This window comes from Octopus sinensis, linkage group LG24, assembly GCF_006345805.1.
Source record: "Octopus sinensis linkage group LG24, ASM634580v1, whole genome shotgun sequence".
NCBI lineage: Eukaryota > Metazoa > Mollusca > Cephalopoda > Octopoda > Octopodidae > Octopus > Octopus sinensis.
The window spans coordinates 15,686,013-15,705,183 of NC_043020.1; the positions used below are offsets into that span (position 1 = coordinate 15,686,013).

At 39.3% G+C, this 19,171-nt stretch overlaps 1 protein-coding gene across 1 annotated transcript in view; it reads right to left on the bottom strand.

Moving 5' to 3' along the window:
- Positions 1–19,171, bottom strand: part of LOC115223849 (oxygen-dependent coproporphyrinogen-III oxidase) — a 484,483-nt gene that overhangs the window by 169,793 nt on the left and 295,519 nt on the right. The gene's annotated exons all lie outside the window — the stretch shown is intronic.

Sequence of the window (19,171 nt, forward strand, 5' to 3'; positions counted from 1 at the left end):
TTTTACCCTTATTATTATTCACTATATATATATACATATATATCATCATCATCGTTTAATGTCCGCTTTCCATGCTAGCATGGGTTGGACAATTTGACTGAAGTCTGGCGAACCAGATGGCTGTACCAGACTCCAATCTGATCTGGCAGAGTTTCTACAGCTGGATGCCCTTCCTAACCATTCCAAGAGTGTAATGTGTGTATATATATATATATATATATATATATATATATATACATATAGGTGTGGCTGCGTGGTAAGAAGTTTGCTTTTTCAACCTCATGGTTCCAAGTTCAGTTCAGTTCTACCACATGGCACCTTGGGCAAGTCTTCTACTATAGCCTCGGACTGATTTGGACTAGAATATAAGAATTTGTGTTAACTAATAGAGGTTATATCATCCTGACACATTTCTTAAATACAGAAACCTCTAGAATAAGTTTTGGCAAGGCTATGTAACATCATTTGCACAATCATTTTGCAACCTTCTTTTGGTTAACAAACTATTCTAACCGTGGCATCATTGTGAATGTGCAGACATACAGTTCTGACTCAAAGGAGAAAAAATTGTTGATGCTTGGTTGCTGGAGATGGGTACAAGGCAATATCTAAGAATCTCAATTTGGATAGATAAACTGTTCGCAACATAATCATAAAACATTAACATACTGCCTTGTAGGAGAACAAGAGTAGATGTATCAGAAAGAAACTATTTTCAGAACAAGAAGAGCAAATGTTAGCTAAAATGGTTAACAATGATCCTAAGATAACAACTGCAGTGATGAAGCCCAATTTAACAGTTTTTGGAGTTCATACTTCAAGGTCAACGGTTACTTGAACTCTCAATAGAGGTGGATTGGAGGTGTGCTGTCTCTGGAAGATACCATAGTTGAAGCAGCAACACTTAATTTTCTGAAGAGGCTTGAGCATTTTTGGCATTCTGTTCTGTCATTTGACAAAACCAAACTCAAGTTATTCAGTCACAATGATAGGACTACTGCTTGGAGGAAAAGAGGAGAAGCTTACAATCCGAAGAATACTATCAATACCATCAAATATGGTGGAGGCAGTATAATGTTGTGGAGCGGTTTTTCTGCTGAAGGCACTGGAAAATTAATATGAAATGAAGGAATGATGAAAAAAAGAGAATTATCTTGATGTTTTGAATGAAAACCTGAAGGCGCAGGAGTGGCTGTGTGGTAAGTAGCTTGCTTACCAGCCACATGGTTCCGGGTTCAGTCCCACTGCGTGGCATCTTGGGCAAGTGTCTTCTGCTATAGCCTCAGGCCGACCAAAGCCTTGTGAGTGGATTTGGTAGACGGAAACTGAAAGAAGCCTGTCGTATATATGTATATATATATATGTATATGTATGTGTGTGTATAAGTTTGTGTGTCTGTGTTTGTCCCTCTAGCATTGCTTGACAGCCGATGCTGGTGTGTTTACATCCCTGTCACTTAGCGGTTCGGCAAAAAGAGACCGATAGAATAAGTACTGGGCTTACAAAGAATAAGTCCCGGGGTCGATTTGCTCGACTAAAGGCGGTGCTCCAGCATGGCCGCAGTCAAATGACTGGAACAAGTAAAAGAGTAAAAGAGTAGAGTAAAAGAGTAAAAGAGTAATGGACAAAGCAGCTGGGATTAGGACACCATTGGACCTTCATGCAGGAGAATGGTCCCAAGCATACCTCACTTTTAACCCAAAATTTGTTGAAATAAAATAATATAGATATAATCAAAGTTCTCACTTAAACCCAATAAAAAACTTATGGTGGAGCTAAAGAAAAGAGTGAAAGCAAAAAGGCCATCTAATTTGAAGCAGCTCGAAGAATTGTTGTGACCCCCTTCGGTCAGACACTGACCATAGGTTTGCACCTAGAGAGTTACCCTCTGTTGTCCAAGGGAAAGGCAAGGGCCGATACAGCTTGGCACCTGTGACGTTGCAACTCATTTCTACAGCTGAGTGAACTGGAGCAACGTGAAATAAAGTGTCTTGCTCAAGAACACAACACGCAGCCCGGTCCGGGATTCGAGCTCACAACCTCACGATCATAAGCTTGACGCTCTAACCACTGAGCCACGCGCCTTCACAATAGCTCGAAGAATATGCAAAAGAAAAATGGGCTAAAATTCCTTCTAATCTGTGCCTGAAGCTAATTGAAAACTATTCTCATGGATTAAAGGAAGTTATTAAGCATAATGGATACACTATTGATTAACAATCATCGAATGTTGTAGGGGTGCCAATAATTTCGGACCATCCAATTATTTTGTTTTTCTGTTTTGTTTGTTAGAAATAAATTGTTTTGGAAATTTTACTTTTGTTTCGAGCTTCTTAAGTAATTGTGCCTACATTGACCAAAAATGATTTAAGGAGACATTAATTTTAGTGAGAAATTCAATGAAAAAAACCCCACTTTTGATAAAGAGTGCCAATAATTGTGCACATGACTCTCTCCCTCTCTATATATGTATGTATGTATGTATGTATGTATGTACGTACGTATGTATGTATGTACGTATGTATGTATGTATATATATGCATATATATATATATATATATCATCATCATCATCATCATCATCATTTAACGTCCGCTTTCCATGCTAGCATGGGTTGGATGGTTCAACTGGGGTCTGGGGAGCCCGAAAGCTGCACCAGTCCAGTCAGATCTGGCAGTGTTTCTACAGCTGGATGCCCTTCCTAACGCCAACCACTCCGAGAGTGTAGTGGGTGATTTTATGTGCCACTGACACAGGTGCCAGACGAGGCTGGCAAACGGCCACGCTCGGATGGTGTTTTTATGTGCCACCGACACAGGTGCCAGATGAGGCTGGCAGACGGCCACGCTCGGATGGTGTTTTTATGTGCCACCGACACAGGTGCCAGATGAGGCTGGCAACGGCCACGATCGGATGGTGCTTGTTACGTTCCCCCAGCACGAGGGCCAGTCGATGCGGTACTGGCTACGGCCACGTTCGGATGTTTTCTTGTGTGCCACGTGCCACCGGCACTGGTACAACAAAGATACAAATTCCACTGATGTTCATCTATTTTGATTTGTTTTGATTTTCACTTGCCTCAACAGGTCTTCACAAGTGTCACAAGAAGGAAGGTATGCACAGGTGGACTGACTACGTCCCAGGTAGGGGCCATGGGTTATGGCCTGACTAGTCTTGCGGGTCTTCGGATGGTGTTTTTATGTGCCACCGACACAGGTGCTAGATGAGGCTGGCGAACGGCCACGATCGGATGGTGTTTGTCATGTGCCCACCGCACTGACTACAGCACTGATGGATTTCTTGTGTGCCACAGGCACTGGTACCACAAGATACAAATTCCATGATGTTCATCTATTTTGTCTATTTTGATTTGATTTGATTTGATTTTCACTTGCCTCCACCGGTCTTCACAAGTGTCACAAGAAGGAAGGTATGCACAGGTGGACTGACTAGTCTTGCCGGGTCTTCGGAAGGTGTTTTTATGTGCCACCGACACAGGTGCCCGATGAGGCTGGCGAACGGCCATGATCGGATGGTGTTTGTTACGTGCCCACAGCACGGAGGCCGGTCGATGCGGAACTGGCTACGGCCACGTCGGATGGTTCTCTTGTGTGCCACCGGCACTGGTACCACAAAGTGTGTGCCACCGGCACTGGTGCACAAAGATACAGATTCCATTGATGTTCATCTATTTTGATTTGTTTTGATTTTGATTTATATATATATATTTATATGTGTGTGCTGGTGTGCTTACATCCCTGTAAATTAGCAGTTCAGCAAAAAGAATCTGATAGAATAAATACCAGGCTTAGAACAACAACAAAAAAAAGTCCTGGGGGTCGATTTATTTGGCTAAAAATTCTCCAAGTTGGTGCCCTCATCATGACTGCAGACTGAAACAAGTAAAAGAATAAAAGAACATATATATATATATATATATATATATATATATAAGGCGCGGGCATGGCTGTGTGGTTAGGGAGCTTGCTTCCTAGCTATATGGTTCCGGGTTCAGTCCCACTGCGTGGCACTTTGGGTAGGTCTTTCCGCTATAGCCCCGAGCCGACCGGTGCTTTGTGATTGAATTTGGTAGGTGGAAGTTACTGTCGTGTGTGTATGTGTGCGTATAGCTGCCTCAGTACCTCTCCGAAGAGAGAGAGGGATATATATATATATATATATTATATATATATATTATATATGTATATAATATATGTATATAATATATATATATATATATATATATATATATATATGGAATCGTTAGCTCCTACACGCATTTTTTTTCTCTCCTTGTTTCTTTTCTGTGTATCTTTCTGTCGAAGAGTGTAGGCTCGAAACGTAAAAGACTTGTTTTATTTCTATTTCTGAGTGCCATACTAATACAATTGTTTGTTTGTACTCCACCTGCCTTCGTCTTTTGTTTATTTTCGTAAACCTTCCTATTATATATATGTATATATCAAATAGTTGTTGCTAGGAAGGGAATCCAGCTGCAGAAACCAAGCCAAAAATTAAGTCAGTAGAAATGAGACAAACGGTTTTCTAGTGACTATTTGCTTTTTGTTAATAATGAAATACTAACTCATGTAGTTTACAGGAAACATTAAGAGTATTTCCTAGAACTGATAAGATATCTACCTCTGACTCATCAACTTGAATTGGCTTAAGTTCCTTGTACCACTTCTCAAGTATGACATGACATCACTTTCTCTTCCATTCCCCTTTTTTAGACATGATATCCCGAGTGATTGAAGACATCCTAGAGTAATCATCATCATCGTTTAACGTCCGTTCTCCATGCTAGCATGGGTTGGACGGTTCGACCGGGGATCTGGGAAGCCAGAAGGCTGCACCAGGCTCCGGTCTTATCTGGCAATGTTTCTACAGCTGGATGCCCTTCCTAACGCCAACCACTCCGTGAGTGTAGTGGGTGCTTTTTACGTGCCACCTGCACTGGTGCCAGGCGAGGCTGGCATCAGCCACGGTCGGATTGGTGCATTTTACGTGCCACCTGCATGGAAGCCAGTCGAGGCGGCACTGGCTTCGGCCACGATTCGGATGGTGCTTTTTATGTGCCACCGACACGGAAGCCAGTTGAGGCGGCGCTGGCATCGTGGACTAAATTGCATAAAATGCATAATATGCACAAAGAGCATTTTGTAAAGTGGTTACGAGTAGATGTGGCTCTGTTTATTTCCCAACCACATGATTTCAGGCTCAGTCCCACTGTGTGGCACCTTGGGCAAATGTCTTCTGTTATAGCCCTGAGCCAACCACAGCTTTGTGAGTGGATTTGGTAGACAGAAACTAAAAGAAGCCTATTGCATAGGCGCAGGAGTGGCTGTGTGGTTAGTAGCTTGTTTACCAACCACATGGTTCCGGGTTCAGTCCCACTGCATGGCACCTTGGACAAGTGTCTTTTACTATAGCCTCGGGCTGACCAAAGCCTTGTGTGTGGATTTGGTAGATGGAAACTGAAAGAAGCTTGTCGTTATATATATATATATATATAACATTGTAGGGAAAGTGTGAAAGGCTGGATCTGGCCAGTTTGAATTTAAAACATGTAGAATATTTAAACTGGATATGACCAGTTTAAATATTTTGTGCATTGTAAAAGTATATAATCAAGTTTTTGCACATAAACTTTGACAACAAAACTGTATATGGATCCCCAAACATGAAAAAATAATTCTGTTGCTGACACGTGTGCGAGTGTGTGTATGTGTGAAAGAGAGAGAGAGAGAGAGAGAGAGAGAGTGATAGAGATAGATAAATAGATAGAGAAAAAGAGAGAGTGTGTGTGTTTGTATGTATGTCTGTGTGAGAGGAAGAGACAGAGAGAGAGCAAGAAAGAGTGAGAGAGAGAGTGCACGTGTGTGAGATAGATAGATAGATAAATATATATATATATATATAATATATATATATATATATATATATATATATATAGAGAGAGAGAGAGAGAGAGAGAGACAGACAGACAGAGAGTTGTGTAAGAGAGATTGACAGAGAGAGAGTGAGAGAGAGAGTGCATGTGTGAGATAGATAGATAAATAGATAGACAGACTGAGAGAAAGAGAGAGAGAGAGTTGTGTAAGAGAGATTGATAGAGACAGAGGGAGAGAGAGTGAGTGAGTGAGTGAGTGTGTGTGTGTGTGTGTGTGTATGTAAGTGTGTGAATGAGTTTGTGTAAATCTATGAGTCAAACAAAATTACCGTGCTGAGTTATGTTGCTCTATGCTGAAGGTGAACTTAGACATTCAGTAAACAGAGATCAATAAATTAAGTACCAGACTATACATTACATTCAATATGATTGACTAAAACGTTGACAGTTGTGCCCCAGCATGGCCTGGCCACAGGCCAAGAGAAACTAGAATAACAGCAAATCATATATATCACGTTGTGAATTAAAATAAATTGTTTTAGGCACTTCTCAGACACTAGTTGTAAACAAGCAGCTGCTGCTGCTAGACCAGGTAATAATGTTGTTACGGTCTGAGGTTCAAATCCTACCTGAGTGAAATTTGTCTTGCCTTTCATTCTTTCAGGGGTCAATAAAATAGGCCTCAATCAAGTACCATAAACCCTCGAGTATAATCCACATTTTTCACCCCAAAATATATATTAGTGACAGAGGCAGTATTAATACAGAGAGGGAATATTTAGGCAGTATTACCATAAAACCTCGAGTATAATCCACATTTTTTCCCCCAAAGTTAAAGGTCAAAATCCCGAGTGTGTACTATATACGAGGTTAAAAATGAAAAATATTTTCTAAGCAATGTCTGAGTCTCTATTTGCTGTCTGACAATGTTTATTCAGATGCATTTTGAAAAATATTTCCTAAGCAATGTCCGAGTCTCTATTTGCTGTCCGGCAATGTTTATTCAGAACATTTTGTGATATCGGGTGTGAAAATACCTTAAGCTAAGCCTGAAAGCAATGAAGTCATAAAAGAATCATCCATAACTTGCAGTAAGCAACATTTATTAAAATAAAAGTATTCAGAACACAGAATAACATGTAACAAAAACAATTTGAAAACATATTTACATTCCCATATAACAGTTAAGAACACCACCATTATTGTATTATGCATGCATGGAAGTGTTTGTTCGACTAGGTGCTGCTGGTTTAATTACGCACGACTCAAGTTAGAGAAGGAGTGCGTATTATTCACAAGGTTTTTCAGAGGTATAGCCCCCTAAAAATCCCCTGCATATTATACCCAAAGGCAGACTATACTCGAAGATTTATGGTACTGGACCCCTTCCCCAGATGTAATTTTCTAGATGGTGTAATTTAATTGCTCATTTTGAATTGATAAAAGGTGTTTTCTTTTCTAATTTTATATATCATCATCATCATCATCATCATCATCATTTAGCGTCCGTTTTCCATGCTAGCATGGGTTGGACGGTTTAACTGGGGGTCTGTGAAACCGGAAGACTTCATCAGGCCCAGTCAGATTTGGCAGTGTTTCTACGGCTGGATGGCCTTCCTAATGCCAACCACTCTGTAAGTGTAGTGGGTGCTTTTTACGTGCCACCTGCACAGGTGCCAGACAGAGCTGGCAAACAGCCACGAACGGATGGTGTTTTACGTGCCACCGGCACGGGGGCCAGGCGAGGCTGGCAACGGACACGAACGGATGGTGCTTTTACGTGCTACCGGCACGGGGGCCAGGCGAGGCTGGCAACAGACACGAGTGGATGGTGCTTTTACGTGCCAACGGCATGGGGTCCAGGCGAGGCTGGCAACGGACAAACGATCGGATGGTTCGCTTAACCACAGCTGCAATTTCCACTGATGTTGATTTGGTTTGATTTTGACTGTTCTCACTGGTCTTGCCGGGTCTTCTCACACACAGCATACTTCCATAGGTCTCGGTCTCTAGTCATATATATATATAAATATGTATCTGTGTTGGTGTGTCTTTTGTCTGTGTTTGTCCCCCACTACTGCTTGACAACTGATATTGGTGTGTCTATGTCCCCGTAGCTTAGTGGTTTGGCAAAAGAGACCGATATTATAAATACCAGACTTAAAGATAAAAAGTACATGAGTCAATTCATTCGGCTAAAGATTCTTCAAAGCGGTGCCCCAGTATGGCTGTAGTCTAACGACTGAAACAAGAGATAAAAAAGCACGCCATATACATATTGTATGTAGGTGTGTGGTGTGTGTTGAATACATGATATACATAGATGTTAATAGGACAGAATACAAAAGACAGAATGATTTATCACAATGGTAATTCTTTGCTAAAGGATCCTCTTTTTACTTGTAATTGGCAGGAAAAGGTTCCTTCAGAATAGTAAACTCATGCCAACTGGACAAGTTAGACCCTTGTCCTCCCTACACAGACCTATTGTTTAATATTCTTGGGCCCAGTTTAATCAAATGTAACACTTTTCATGCAAACATTGGCGCTGTGCCTACTTGGAAGAACTCAACATTGAAATCGGACAGCAAGATTAACAAACAGGACAGTTCTGGTCAGATAAGAATTATTATTCAACAGAATAAATAAATGTCGAGATTGTAAAGTAAAGATCTTATGAATTTCTTTTGTCTGTATGAATAAATCAGTAATCTACAGAAATTGTGGGCCAAAATCTTTCATTGGTAGACAATGACAGGTCAGACATTCTTTCACTGCAAACAATCTCTTCATATGTAAATGTTCCCATATACTGGTCAAATCACACATACATACATGCATATGTACATGTGTGTGTGTGTGTGTGTGATTTTATGTGAGTGTATGTGCGCATGTTAATAGGTGTGTGCTTCTGTGTGACTGAAGACAAAAATAGAAAGAAAATTATGTGCATATGTGTGTGTGTATAGGTGTGTGTGTGTCTGTATGTTGTCTTGTCTTACTTGTTTCAGTTGGTCATTGGATTGTGGCTATGCTATGGCACTGCTTTGAAAGGTTTTAACTTGAACCAATCATACCCAGTACTTATTAATTTTTTAACTTCATACTTATTCTACCAGTCTCTTTTGCCAAACAGTTAAGTTATATGAATGTAAACAAACCAATACTGGTCATCAAGCAGTGATGAGAGACAAACATAATGACACGAATACATCATAGATTCTCACAAATACCTATGTATGTATATACATACATACATATATATATATATAAATATATATATACACATACATACATGAGTATTGGCCCTAATGGAGGCAATGACTGAGACCTTTGACATTGTTGTGCTTGAGAAGATCCATCAAGCCAAGCAAAATTGCAGTCGTAGCAGATACCAATGTCATGCAAATTGGCATCCATGCCACATAAACACAGCCCTGTGTTACTCAAAAAGCACCCATTACACTCTCAGAGTGGTTGGCATTAGAAAGGGCATCCAGCCATAGAAAACCATGCCAAATCAGACTGGAGTCTGGTGCAAGCTTCCAGCATGCCAGCCCAGTCAAACCATCCAACCAATGCCAGCATGGACAATGGAGATTAAATGATGATAATGATATATTTATATATATATATATCATCATCGTTTAACGTCTGTTTTCCATGCTAGCATGGGTTGGATGGTTTGACCGATGTCTGGGAAGCCAGGAGGCTGCACCAGGCCCAGTCTGATCTGGCAGTGTTTCTACAGCTGGATGCCCTTCCTAACACCAACCACTCTGTGAGTGTAGTGGGTGCTTTTTATGTACCACTGGCACAAGGGCCAGAGGAGGCTGGCAATGTGATGAACCCAGCACTCTATCTTGAAAGGAAGCAAGGCCTAGACTACGCAGATGAGGAAATCATAAATGATTTATCCTTTAGATGAAGAGCTGAAATTTATGCCAGCAACGAGAATGATTTGGGCAATGAAATTAGAGAAAATGATGAGGAAAGTAGCGATTCGGGTGAACAGATATGGTGGTTGAAAGACAGGCCTATTTATTATTATTCCCTTGGATTTTATTTTTTTGTGATTCTGTCCAATAGTTTGCCTACAATTGTTACTCTTGAGTTATTTTTTTTTGAGCAATTATTTATTTTTTGCTCAAGAATACACTTCTATAGTTATGCTGAAGTATAAAGAGAGGGACATTAAAAATGCTATCTTGCAGAGTAAGATAACTATAGCACAATAAATAAAAATTAATGTTGTGATTAAATCGTTAAGTTGAAATCTTCACTTATGAAATAAGTCGAAAACCTATTTTGATAAAAACACATTAAAACTGGAATAAATAAGAATTTTCTAGACAGTGTAGACTTTGATCATTTTTTGTGTATAGATATATATATATATATACACACACACATACATATATATATACACATACATACATATACATACACACACATGAATATATATATATATATATATATACATATATACACACACATACATACATACACACATATAAATATATATATATATGCACACACACACACACACATATATATATATACACATACACACAGATGCTCTACACATACACAGACATTTGAAAAGTAAATAGTCACATCCTCATTATATCATTTTATCTGTGCAGACACTATTCTTATTAGTACACGGCCCAAGTGGGTTAAATAATTAAAAACTGCACAAAGCATATCTACTAAATACTAGATTAAATATTTGAAGGCACCAAATGACATTATGAATGCTAATATTATATCCCTCATGAACTACACTAGTCATACCAGGGTCCCTAATTTTGCCACAAGGCACAATAAATGACAAAGAATGAATATAAAATAGTATAGAACCCATCATAACAGGTTGTGCACAGACTGCCTGCCACAGGAGCAAAAATACTAAAAATAAAGGACCATCTCTACTTGCAAGAGACATAGTCTGTTGCTACAAGTGTCAGTTCCACAATTCCTATTGTTACAGAGATGTGGAATCAGTTTGCTACTACAGGTTTCAGGGGTCATCAAGAGAGAATGTGCACTCTCTTTACTCTTTTACTTGTTTCAGTCATTTGACTGCGGCCATGCTGGAGCACCGCCTTTAATCGAGCAACTCGATCCCGGGACTTATTCTTTTTGTAAGCCCAGTACTTATTCTATCGGTCTCTTTTGCCGAACAGCTAAGTGACAGGGATGTAAACACACCAGCATCGGTTGTCAAGCAATGCTAGGGGGACAAACACAGACACACAAATACACACACGCATATATATATACATATATACGACGGGCTTCTTTTCAGTTTCCGTCTACCAAATCCACTCACAAGGCTTTGGTTGGCCCGAGGCTATAGTAGAAGACACTTGCCCAAGGTGCCACACAGTGGGACTGAACCTGGAACCATGTGGTTGGTAAACAAGCTACTTACCACACAGCCACTCCTACGCACTGTTTCAGGGCCTTTCTCTTGATGGCTCTACAGTGCATTAACCCCCATTGCTGATGTGAGGCCCTCACCTGTTGTTTTGACTGACCATTTTGGGATCATCAACTCTTTGGCCAGGTGTCATCATTCCTTTTCAGCCATATACAATGGTCGGCTCTTTCAACTGTTGCTTGGATCTCCTTCAAGATGGTTTTAGCTTGTCGATGTTGGAAACCAACTGATGGCAGCTACCACCTTGGTCTGGTCCCAAACTTCATCCAGATACTCAGATACACCTACGACATCCCAGAACACTACTGCTGCCAACATCTAAATTCTCTTGATTGCACATAGGCCACACAGTGCCAACAAGAGATCTCTATCTGTCTCAATGGATTGTAGATGTCGCCAGGTGTCATATGCAGCCTCTAAAGACAAACTTCTCTTACCAGACTGGTTTGATATGTTCTCTTGGTGTTTCTGTAGAAATGGAGAAAATTTATAGTGCAAAGCTGTTAACTATGACTACCACCCTGCTCCTCTTTCAACCTGGTTTAGGACTGGCTATGGTGTAGTGAACACTACAACTACAACAGCTTAGATGGTAAGTAGCTTGCTTATGAACCACATGGTTCCGGGTTCAGTCCCACTGCGTGGCACCTTGGGTAAGTATCTTCTACTATAGCCTCGGGCTGACCAAAGCCTTGTGAGTGGATTTGGTAGACGGAAACTGAAAGAAGCCCATCGTATATATGTATATATATATATGTATGTGCATGTTTGTGTGTCTGTGTTTGTCCCCCCAACATCGCTTGACAACCGACGCTGGTGTGTTTATGTCCCTGTAACTTAGTGGTTCGGCAAAAAAGAGACTGATAAAATAAGTACTAGGCTTACAAAGAATAAGTCCTGGGGTCGATTTGATCGACTAAAGGCGGTGCTCCAGCATGGCCACAGTCACATGACTGAAAAGAGTAAAAGAGAGAGTAATAACTTTCTCATTCAGCTCAGACAAACCTAAAGAGCACACAGACAAATAGAATAATTACAACAGCAATAACCTCGTTAATCTCAATCACTGGACTGGGACGAGTAGAGGAAAAAGCAACTGTTGATTCTGACCAAGTCCTTTTCTGCTTTGACCACTGTCACAGTCTACAGCTGTACAGAAATAGACTGGATTATGGAGAGAGTACCAAATCCCCAGCTTGTCACCCTGCACTGCAAACAATTCACTCAGCCAGAGTGTGCACTACGGTTCTCAAACAAATGGTGACACAGTATAAATATGAACATGGATCTGTGGATCACACCTCATTATTTCAGTGAAAAATGCAAGGTGGCAAGCTGGCAGAATTATTAGCCGGGCGAAATGCTTAGCAGTATTTCGCCTGCTTTTATGTTTTTTGTCTGTCCTTGTTTGTCCCCTTTATGTTTAGCTCCTTGTGGGCAATAAATAAATAAGAAATGTTAGCACGCCGGGTGAAAGCTTAGTGGTATCTCATCTGCTGCTACGTTCTGAGTTCAAATTCCGCTGAGGTCGACTTTGCCTTTCATCCTTTCGGGGTCGATAAATTAAGTACCAGTTATGCACTGGGGTCGATATAATCGACTTAATCTGTTTGTCTGTCCTTGTTTGTCCTCTCTGTGTTTAGCCCCTTGTGGGTAGTAAAGAAATAGGTATTTCATCTGCTTTTACGTTCTTTGTCTGTCCTTGTTTGTCCCTTCTATGTTTAGCTCATTGTGGGCAATAAAGAAATAAGAATTATTAGAATGCTGAGCAAAATGCTTAGCAGCTTTTTGTCCATCTTTACATTCTAAGTTTAAATTCCGTCAGGGTCAATTCTGCCTTTCATCCTTTTGGAGGTCGGTAAAATAAATACCAGTTCAGCACTTGGGGGTAGGGGTGGTTGATGTAAATCGATTTAGCCACTCCCCTGAAATTGCTGGCCTTGTGCCAAAATTTTGAAATTATCATTTCCGTGAAAGTGCAAAACAATTGCATGCCCCAGGACTACTTGTTCAGGGTTGAGCTAGGACAGCACAACATGCATGCAAAAATATATACAAAGCAAACACAAAGAATCACTCACATAACACGCATACATGCAGCAAATAATACACAAATACAAACATATGTGATACACACAGACATGCACAATACACATGGACAAACACATTCTCTTCACACACAGTGCAATCAACATGCATGCATACCTACCTACATGCATGCATGCACACATGCACACATATGCGTACACAAAACACACAGAATCATGCAAACTATGAGATTTAATTAAGAAATCAGCCTTGGTTGCGATAAAGTTTTTCTACTTGATCGTCGTAGAAATGTGTTAATTAAAACATGGTTTGTTACTTTCACTCAGTTTATTAACGAACGACATCATTTAAGAGAGAAGAAGCAGGGAAGGAAAGAGGGGAAGAGAGAGAGAGAGAGAGAGAGAAAGAGAAGGACTGTTGTTCTTTTGCTCAGTTTATTAATGAGACATCATTATGGAGAGACTTTTGTCTTTCTTTAGATTTATTAACGAACAGCATCATTGAAGAGAGAAAGAGAGTGTGAGTCTTTTATGATTCCAAACAACGGTTTCCTGATAATGTCTTTAAACTCACCCAACTTACGGCAATGAATCGGTGAAGCAGAGAGAGTTTTAAGATACATGAATGGATGACGACGACGACGATGATGACGATGATGGTGTTGGTGGTGATGTTTGTGATGATGATGGCAGTGGTGGTGGCTGGGGTGGTTGTTACTGTGGTCACTGGAGATAGTGGCTGTGGTGGTAGTTAGAGTAGTGTTAGTGGTAGCGGTGGTTGTGGTATAGGCAATGACAATGGTAGCATTGGTGAGGTGATGTGCTGGTAGGGTGATATGTTGGTGGAAAGGAGAGGATTGTAGTGGTGGTGGTGGTAGCAGTAGTGGTGGTAGTGATGGTGATAGTGATGGTGGTGGCAGTAGTGGTGATAGTAGTAGTGATAGTGGTGGTGGTGATAGTAATGGTGGTAGTGGTAGTGATAGTGGTGGTGGTAGTGATAGTGGTGGTGGTAGTGATAGTGGTGGTGATAGTAATGGTGGTAGTGGACGTGGTGGTGGTGATGGTGATAGTGGTAGTGATAGTGGTGGTGATAGTAATGGTGGTAGAGGAAGTGATAGTGGTGGTGGTGGAGGTGGTGATAGTCATGGTGGTAGTGGTAGTGATAGTGGTGGTGGTGATGGTGGTAGTGGTAGTGATGTGGTGGTGATAGTAATGGTGATAGTGGAAGTGATAGTGGTGGTGGTGGAGGTGGTGATAGTCATGGTGGTAGTGGTAGTGATGGTGGTAGTGTTAGAGACAGTGATTGGTGGTAGAGGTGCTTGCAGGAATAGTGGTGATGATATTCCAGTTCAATCACCGTTTTTTCCTTAATGTCCACTTTTCCATGTTTGCATGGGTCAGTCAAAATTAATAGAGAGAAACTTTCTACAGCTGGATGCTCTTACTGTCGCTAATCCTCACCGGTTTCCAAGCACGGCAACACTCAGACATGTTCTCGCAGAATAGTGGAAGTCAATGACGCTGTTTGTATGACAGTGACAATCATTTTACAACTATTATGTGATGTCAAGGCAAAGAGATACGAACATACGAACATAGGCATAAGTAGCTTGCTTACCAACCACATGGTTCCGGGTTCCGTCCCATTGTGTGGCACCTTGGGCAAGTGTCTTCTACTATAGCCTTGGGCTAACCAAAGCCTTGTGAGTGGATTTGGTAGACGGAATTGAAAGAAGCCTGTTGTATATATGTGTGTGTGTATGTTTGTGTGTCCGTGTTTGTCCCCCCAACATCGCTTGATAACCGATGCTGGTGTGCTTACGTCCCCGTAACTTAATGGTTCGGCAAAAGAGACCGATAGAATAAGTACTGGGCTTACAAAGAATAAGTCCTGGGGTCAATTTGCTCGACTAAAGGCGGTGCTCCAGCATGGCCGCAGTCAAATGACTGAAACAAGTAAAAGAGTAAGAGTAAAGAGTATACAAACACTAACACACAAACATGCATAGATAAACAGACATAGATAGACAGATAGATAGATAGATAGGTAGAAAAAAATACACAATGGGCTTCTTTCAGTTTCCATCTGCTAAATCCACTCACAAGGTTTTGGTCACCCCAGAATTATTGTAGACGACATTTACCCAAAAGTAGTTAAGTTAATGTGGTAGGAAATGAAGCTAGAAATTTTGTTTTGATTTAGTATCATTGCTATGGAGGCACATGGTCTAGTGGTTAGAGAAGCAGACTTGCAGTTGAGGGATTGCGGGTTCGAATCTCAGACCAGGTGATGTGTGTGTTTATGAGTGAAACATATATATATATATATATATATATATATAATATATGTATCTGTATATCTATACATACATATACATATATATCTATCTATACATACATATATATATATATGTATCTGTATATCTATACATACATATACATATATATCTATACATACATATGCATATATATCTATACGTACATATACATATATATATCTATACATACATATATATATATATATATATATATATACATATATATATATATACATATATATATATACATATATCTACATAAATACGTATCTATGTCATTAAATATATACAATAGTACCTTGGTTTTCGAATGAATCTCTTATCATGAATAAATCGTGCTTTATATATATATATATTTAAAGGACAATTTATTTGTGATCAGAGTTGTTCGAAAACTGAGGTACTACTCTGTGTGTGTGTGGGTGTGTATATATATATATATATATATATATATATATATATACATACACATACACACACACACACACACATATATATACACACACCACACACACACACACACACATATATATATATAGAGTAATATGATTTATCAATAAAGTATATATATATATATATATATATATATATATATATATATAATATATATATTCTCTTATTCTTTTTATTTGTTTCCGTTATTTGACTGCGGCCATGCTGGAGCACTGCCTTTTGTCGAACAAATCAACCCCAAGACTTATACTTTGTAAGTCTTGTACTTATTCTATTGGTCTCTTTTTACGAAACCGCTAACTTATGGGGATGTAAACACACCAACATTGGTTGTCAAGTGATGGTGGTGGTGGGAGGGGGAAACAAACACAGACACACAAACATACATACTAACAAACCATGTATGCAACAACAAAGGAAGTAGAACTTAATATCATTGGAAACAGAGGAGTATATTTAATATAAAATAAAAGCATGGAGCACTAACAGTCAGAACTCAGCATTGTATATCAATTAGAGGAGACTCATGGCTATTTTGTGGCAGAAACGTTAGCACACCAGGCGAAATGCGTAGCCATATTTTGTCTGCCGTTACGTTCTGAGTTCAAATTCCACTGAGATCGACTTTGCCTTTCATCCTTTCGGGGTCGATAAATTAAGTACCAGTTACACACTGGGGTCGATATAATTGACTTAATACTTTGTCCTTGTTTCTCCCCTCTATGTTTAGCCCCTTGTGGGTAATAAAGAAATATATTTTGCATTTTATATATGGGTGGTGGTGTTGAGGTGCAGAAAATGTATCCTCCAAGTGAACATAAGAGCAGTATAAAATAAGGATTTGGGAAATCATGTGGCTTTCACAGTAAACGGTTACAAAACAGCTGTAATCATACAGAAGTCATATGAAGCAATAAATCTATGTTCACTTCTTATGCCTTCTGCTTCTTGCTATATCTATGTATATCTATCTATCTGTCTATCTATCTATCTATCTATCTATCTATCTATCATCTATCTATCTGTCTGTCTGTCTGTCTGTCTGTCTGTCTATCTATCTATCTATCTATCTATCCTCTATCTATCTATCTATCATCTATCTATCTGTCCATCTATCTATCTGTCTGTCTGTCTGTCTATCTATCTATCTATCCTCTATCTATCTATCTATCTATCTATCATCTATCTATCTGTCCATCTATCTATCTGTCTGTCTGTCTGTCTATCTATATATCAGCTATCTATCTGTCTGTCTGTCTGTCTATCTATCTATCTATCTAACATCTATCTATCTATCATCTATCTATCTGTCTGTCTGTCTGTCTATCCATCTATCTATCTATATATATATAATGATAATAATATTTACATTATACATTGTTGATAACTTTTGAAGCAAAATTGGAGAAGGAGTGGATGAGAGAGTCTCGAAGAGTATTAACCAAAACCATCCAATACCAACACTACCACCACAACCACACCACCATCACCACCACTGAATACACCACTATACATATCTGCTTTCAAGCCAATTTATCATTCCCTAGAATTAGTTTATGAAATGTTCACATACACAATGCTGTATGCAAAGGGGAAAAAAATAATAAACTCTTTTGTAGAGGAGTTCAAAAGCTCTTTCATATATTCAGTTTAGTTTTTGGAGTGGAACTATAGAATTTTTGGCAATTGAATTTTTGGATACAAAATTTAACAATGTTTCATCTTTCATGGAATAAGCCATTTATTTACAAAGAACTATGAGTGTTTTTTCCTTCTTCCTTTCCTTTTTTTGGTAATTTTTGTCTTATTTTATATTTCATCCAGAATTTATATAAAAATTTAATGTAAATCATAAGATAAAATTCTTTATGAAAGTTATCCATTTTTTAATAAGAAAGACCATTGTCATTCTGTGCTCGTGAACAAGATACTAAATTCTTCCTGTATCCAATCCATGCAGTGGCAAACAAAGACCATGGAAAGATTCTGTAGTTATTGTTGTTGTTATTGCAGCTATGTAACTCAAGGTGATCTCTTATAAAGCCGACTTATAGCATACAAGTAGTCTAGCTGAATAACAAGGTATGGCCTGTATGATATCTGCTTGTTATACCATACCTTGGCCTAGCTGAGATCCACATCAGTCTCTGTGGTATCACATATTGGTTAGAGGATTATCAGTGACGCTATAAGTTTCATAAGAGGACTATTAGTGGTATCACACGTTGTTGAGTGTATTATCAGTGATACCACATGTCTGTCAAAAAACTGTTAGTGGTACCACATGTTGATGAGTGGCCTATCAGTAGTACCACATTGGTGAAAGACCAATTAATGGTACCACATGTCAGTGAAAGACTTATTAGTGGTACCATATGTTGGTGAGTGGGCTATCAGTGGTACCACATGTCAGTGAAAGAGCCAGTAGTGGTACCACATGTTAGTAAGAAGACTAGGAGTGGGACCACATGTCAGTGAAATGCTTATTAGTAGTACTACATGTTGGTGAGTGGACTATCAGTGGTACTACATGTCAATGAAAGACCTATTAGTGGTATCACTAATAGTTGGTAAGAGGACTAGCAGTGGTGTCACTATTAGTGAAAGAACTATTGGTGGTACCGCATGTTGGTGACAAGAGCAGCAGCAGAAGGAGAGTGATAGATGACAGAGGTGGGAAGATATAGTTATTCGGGCATGGATCAGAGAATGATGTAGTGAGACACAGAAATCTGGTGTATTATTGAATAAATGGTTAATACATTAGTAGTAGTAGTAGTAATAATAATAATAATAATAATAATAATAATAATAATAAGAAGAAGAAGAAGAAGAAGAAGAAGAAGAAGAAGAAGAAGAAGAAGAAGAAGAAGAAGAAGAAGAAGAAGAAGAAGAGAAGAAGAAGAAGAAGAAGAAGAAGAAGAAGAAGAAGAAGAAGAAGAAGAAGAAGAAGAAGAAGAAGAAGAAGAAGAAGAAGAAGCAACAGCAGCAGCCGTTTAAGAATTTGGACCTG